This window comes from Lagenorhynchus albirostris, chromosome 1 (genome assembly GCF_949774975.1).
Source record: "Lagenorhynchus albirostris chromosome 1, mLagAlb1.1, whole genome shotgun sequence".
In the NCBI taxonomy this organism is placed as follows: Eukaryota; Metazoa; Chordata; class Mammalia; order Artiodactyla; family Delphinidae; genus Lagenorhynchus; species Lagenorhynchus albirostris.
Window position 1 is genome coordinate 3,474,684 of NC_083095.1, and position 6,446 is coordinate 3,481,129.

The following is a 6,446-nucleotide window of genomic DNA, read 5'->3' on the forward strand; positions in this document are numbered from 1 at the left end:
TGAGATTTACTAACCCTAACATTTCATGCTTCATCAAGGACAGTCTTAGGTCCGACTGGTGTGGCGTGGTGGAGCACACGCTGGTTTCTAGCTGGACACCACTGCGCACTCCAAGCAAGGAGCTGTTCTACCCACCACTGCCTTTGCACCATCAGGGCGAACGACCACACGGTGAAAGAGGCAAAAAAGGCCTTCGCAGTCTTGGAAAGACAGTTTTGACCTTGCAGATCCCTTGGAAGTATCTCAGGGACTCCAGGGGCCCAATGACCGCACCTACAAACACTGCCCTATGGAAATGCTGAGGATATCGTCACAGCTTCAGAGTTGTGAAAACAAGGTTATCATATACCACCCCTAGAGAAGCCTGGCCTACTACCCGAAGGTGAAAAAAACAACTTCTAGTTGTATATGTATCAAAATGATCTACAAATGCAAACATACACAGACCACCCCCGCCCCATTTCTTCCTCCTTGAAGTCTACCAAGAATAAAGGACCAGCAATTTAGGAAAACTAGGCTTGCTCCCTAGAGTGAAACATTACTATTTTCATAACTTTATAAGTCAAAATACCATAATTAGAACACATTGCTGGTGAATAACACAACCAGCAGATAAAAATCCAAATGTAATACACTAAGTTCACACACATCAACGACAAAGCAGAGACTGAAAAACCTAATCAAACAGGTGAAACAGCTCAAGCTCTATTAAAAATATCACAATATTAAAACTGGAAGCAATAAGGTATAAGGTTATAGTCTGGATCCCACTTAGTTCAAATACTATCTTTTTTTTTTTTTTTTTTGGCCACACCGTGCAGCGTGTGGGAGCTTAGTTCTCTGACCAGGGATCAAACCCGTGCCCCCTGCATTGGAAGCGCAGAGCCTTAACCACTGGACCGCCGGGGAAGTCCCACCAAATAATCTCTTCATTTAAAAATCCCAACACAAAAAAGGAATTCAGGAGTTTAATGTAATGGGATTTGACAATTTGACAGTAAACTTTTGGAAGTCCAGTTGCTAAAGCATCAGAAAGCAACATCTGCATTTAAATACAACTAAGGGGAAATGACAAGTGAAGTCACCCTATGTGGGACTAATCACAGAATAAATCTCTAACTTCTAAAAGTAGAATTCCTTATGAATCTTATGCTAAAACACTTTTCTTCAAAAGAGTTAAAAATGGGGTGAGGAGAGGAATGTATTAAATGCTGATTTCTTATTAACAGACTAGATCCCTGAGAGTGAAAAGTCTGAAAGGGGGTCAGTAAGTACACTCTGACTAGAGAGACTTTGGATCACCTTACTAGGTAATTTTACACACAGTCTACAAGCAGAACACAGTGCACACTCCAGGATCATCAATGATACTGATTTCTTCCAGGTGGTGAAATGACAAGCAAATTGCAAGGAGAGGGGCTTGGTAAATGGGAGAGGGAGAGAGCAGACAGAGACAGAGACAGATAAGCTTCAAGATGAACAAATACAGGTAATACAGCAGCGGAAAAATAAAATAAGTTGTGGTTAAGATGCTGGGCTCTGAATTACCACAGTGACCTAGAAAAGAGACGATAACCACAGCAACCACTAACACTTCCCATAGTCTTACAACACTCCGGCACCATTTTAAGCGTTTTATGTGTATGCACTCATTTAACTAACTCTCATAAAAATACAGAGAGGTAGGTCCTTTTATCCCCATTTCATTCCCATTTCCAAGCAGAGAAGTGAGTTAGCCTGCCCAAGACAGCTCAGCTAACCAGTGGTGGGGTGGGAGCAGGGATCCGACCCCAGCCTTGTGGCTTCAGACCCCCCGCCCTTAACCACTAAGCACCCTGCCTCTCAAGTTCAGAGGGAACCTTGCTTTTTACCTAAGAGCGTGCCGTAAACTGTTATGCTTTAAAAGTCCAATAAAAATGCCAATAAACATCAAAAAAAGGTGTATGTCCCAAAAACACCGTTCGGTAAGATGGTGCAGCTGTCTGTGCAGCCACTACAAGTTAGCAACAAGTGCTGGCTGCAGGAGGCCACCAATAAGGCACTGGGCTACAGGGTCTCAACCTCACCCCACCTGGGGTGACCAAGCCCCCGCCTGATTATTTCACTGGCCACTAATTTGTCAGCAATGGAGTAAAAGGAAAAACACAGGAAAAGCCAAAACTTGAATATAAAAGACCACTGCTCACTATTTAGGAAACAATTTCTAAGTAATTACATGTCCTTTGCACATTTTTTCTAAAGCAGAACATTTTAAAGACATTTCTCTCAAACATTATGGAAAAGTTTAAACCTACACAGAAGCTGAATACTTGTATTCAACGTGTACACCTGTATACCCACTTCCCCAGGTTCACCAATTGTTCACATATTAGCATATTTGCTTTACATTTATTTTTCTCTTTGTTATTTGAAACAAGTTGCAGAGATCATGATACTTCACCCCTAAATACCTCCGTCTGCAATTCCTAAGAATGAGGATAGTGCCTACAAATCACAATCCCTTTAAAACTAATAGTAATTCCATAGCGTCCCACATCGCTCTGCACTCGACCAATGTCTTCTGCAGGCTTGATTTTACTTTGTTTTGTTTTTAGAACAAAGATTTGATACAGATTCACTCACTATATTTGACTGTTACATCTCTTTAGCTTTTCTTTTTAACTAGAGGGGTTTTTGATTTATGAATAATTCAAGGGCCTGAAACAAAACCAGACTTTTCTTGCTGTAGTAGTTTGTCCTTGTGCACTTTAGCCACGTCTTTCCAAGATTAATAAGAAAGATTTTTCCTTGAGTACATTAGTGAGAGAAACTACCCCAGTTTTGGAGTTCTCCGCATCCTTGGTGGTACTTTTCCCATCTGACAGGGAAGAGGAGGTGAGGTGTGCCTTGTCTGGAAGCAGATGTGGGTGACAGAGGTCTTGCCTGCACCGGCCCCTTGCTCCGGCCTCTGGTCTGGGATGCTCTGCATGGCCAGGAGCTGGGCTGACAGAAGGGTGCTTTGTCTCATCTTATCACCTGGAAATCCAGAGCCTCCCCAAAGACTGCAGGCCAGCTTTAGCTGGGTCTCCAAAAAAGGTCAAAAAGATAATACCAGAAGATGACATATGTGGCTGCCTTTCCTTCTGGGACGGCCACCAGCAGCGGCTTGGGGACATGTAGCTGACACAGGGGCAGGGGCCCTGGACTTGGCCTTACAGCCTGGTAACCTTGGGGAGGAGTGACTAGGATGCGTCCGGCCGACCTCCCGGGCAGGAATGCTGGGAGGAACAAGTCGGGCAGCGTTCACAAAAGCGCATCACATCTGGCAGGTCGCCGTCGGAAAGGAGGAGAACCACCCTGCAGTGCTACCTGATGTGTGGAAATGGAGTAGGGTGTACCCCAAACCTCTGTGCCTTCGAAGACACGGTCCTTTCCTAGATTCAAAAACACACACCCTTTTCTTGACTACTAACCTTGCTTCTTTACTTTTCTCTCATTCTTCCACACAATTAACATCTTTTAATGAAAAAATTCTAGGAGTTTAGCTTTTGCTGCGAGGCAGGAGTCATGATCAGTTCTGGGAAGACTAATTAACAAAAGTTGTGCAGGCTTTAACACAGACATGCACCCCCCAGAGAGTTATTTGTTACTCTGGTTTCCTTCCTCACTGGCAGGAATGACAAGAGAAAACAACGTCACACAGGCTCATTCCAGGTGGCTTTAAAGGTGTACTTCTAAAAAGCCGCCTCATAGACAGTGACAGCTACACAACACACAGATGTTAGTGCAGCAAACACCTTGAGTTGGACTGATACGCTATTCGGAGAGAAAGAACCACTGGTTTGATCTCGAGGGGTCTTTGTTTTTGGTCGTCAATGACATTTTTCCTTCCTAGTTCTGGGAATGAGGACAGTGCTAGGCATCCATCCTCACAACATTCACTGACTTTAATCACGCAGGAGTGTCCCACACCTGGGAACCCGCGTGCAAGTGCACGTGCATGTGCACAGGTGTGCTTAGCAGCGCTGGCTAAGTCATCAGATGGGCTGCAGCGGGAAAGGAAGCCTTCGGGTTTGACACCCTACACTGCCCCCTGCTCGTTCTTTTCTAAATTTTTTTGGAAAGGTAACGACTTCCATTGAATTGGTGACTCAGGAATACTTGTGAGAAAACAAACTCTTCTATAATCAGACTTCCATTCCCCAGGAAAAATGGGTTTACACAGAGAATAGTCTGCTCTCCAGCTCCCCACCAGGCCGAGGTTGCTCCTCAGTCTTTCAGAGACAGGACTCACCAACCGACCACAAGATGGGAGCAGTCAACAACCCGCTTGAGGCCAGAGTAAAAGCCAGCTAGCACAGGATGAGGTCGCTCTCTCCCTCTCTGGCCATTAACATCTTTTTTGGCTTGGCTATTCTCGCCTAAACCTGGCTCTGGAAGTGAAATATATTTTACTATACTTAACAGGCAATTACAATTCAAGGAATAGTCTGGAACAGGGGTGGGCAAACTATGTCCCACGGGCCAAATCGGGCCAGCCACCTGCTTTTGTAAATAAAGCTTTACTGGAACACAGTCATGCCTATCTATGGCTGCTTTCTCAGCCAAAAATATTTACTTTCCAGGCTTTTCTGAAAAAGTCTCTCGATCCCAGTCTAGAACTGTGCTGTCCAAAACAGCAGCCACTAGACACATGTCTATTTAAATTTAAAATAACTAAAATGAAGTAAAATTAAAAATTCAGTTTCTCAGTTGCAGTAGCCACACTTTAAGGGCTCAACAGTCACATGTGACCAGGGGCCACTGTAGTGGACAGCACAGAGGACATTCCCACCATCGCAGACCGTTCTCTCGGACAGCCCTGGAAGTACAGGATTTAAGTCATCAAGCTAAATTTACAGCCATCAAGTTCCTCCAGGTGACGCCTTCTCCTTCTACAGACAGAAAAGTTTAGACTTTTCAGCAACATGTTCCTGTCACACTTGGACTTTTTAGGATATGCTAATTCACTATATTAACTGCAAACTCTAGACTATGTAATAGGAGATAAATATCAAACCGACTGGGACTACTCATCAGTTTAGTGGTCGTATTGACTGATTTGTTCACGTGACTGCCCCACCACCCAGGGGACTGTAAACTCTGAGAGCTGGGCCACAGGGCTTGCTTCATATTCCTAATTAGGTACCTGCTTGGCACGTGGTGGTAGCGACTTGACAAATATTTGTAAAATGAATGAAGAAATGAACCCTAGGCACAAAAACTGTCATATACCAGAGGCCACTGAAACGCATGGATGTTGATAAGACACTGGGGAAAACCCGCTATTGTAATCCTGTGGCAAAAGGTTCTACAAACAGCCAAAATTTCTATTTTTAAAATAAAACCAAAAAAACCTTTTTTGTTTAAAAGATTCCAAACAAAACAAAACAACTGCCTTGGTTTGTGTAACTGCCTTGGTTTGGACTCTGGCCCTACCACTTACAGGCTGAGTGACCTTGGGCTGGTCATTTTACCTCTGTGTGGAAGACCCTTCTTCTCTAAATGCACCCTGAGTCAGTGGTAAGCCTCAGCGTTGCCCCCTCCCCTTCCCAGCATCATGATTACATCAGCCCCTGCTCTCTGTCCTAGCACCTGCCCAGAGTCAGCTCTGTGCCCCTCCTGCACCAGGGCCCCTCCTGCACCAGGGCCCCTGTGTGGGTCTCCCACTAAACCATCCATTCCTCTGGGGTGGGGACCCTCAGCACTGGACATACAGAGGAGATGCATAGTGGATATTAAATTGATCAAGACTCTAAAAGCCAATATAAACAAAATAAATTTTGCTAAACCACACATTAACATGCTTGCTCTAAAAAGTCCTGATGAGTAAACCAAGCGTTCAAGTTTTAGCTAGTTCACTGTTTGACCCAGAAGTTAGTTTTAGGCCCTAAAGGTTACCCCTTCTTAAAATCTCAAGTCTCTTTTAGGTTAATACGCTTCACTACTTTTTCCCTTCACAATTAGCAACCAACCACTCAACCAACAGCAAAAAAATTCAAACTGGTCACAGTAAAGTCTTGGAATTAAAAACAACAACAACAATGTGGTATAAGATATAAAATCAAACAATTTCATTTCAGAATAAAGTCATAGTTCAAAAAATGACTAGTACATTAAGTGTTTAATGAAATCAGAAAACTCAAACTAAAACAATCTGTTATTTATAATAAGATACCTTAAAAGTATCAAAATACACATTTTATATGCTATAAAATTTTCTTTTTGCTAGTCAGTCACCATTTAAGAACTTATATCGAAACACAATTACATTTTGTTTTTGCCCATTTGGCTCCTGCAACTAAAATACCTGAGTGCCATCTGTGGTCAACATTTGCTCTTTCCTGGGTGCACTACAAAACAATGTGACCTACAGGTTGGTCTTTGTGGACATTAATTTCCACCAGCTTCTTTCAAGAGGGTTTGGA

At 43.4% G+C, this 6,446-nt stretch overlaps 1 protein-coding gene across 10 annotated transcripts in view; it reads right to left on the reverse strand.

Annotated features, from left to right (window-relative positions):
• PPP2R5C (protein phosphatase 2 regulatory subunit B'gamma) overlaps window positions 1–6,446 on the reverse strand; it is a 132,391-nt gene that overhangs the window by 87,135 nt on the left and 38,810 nt on the right. The window lies entirely within an intron of this gene.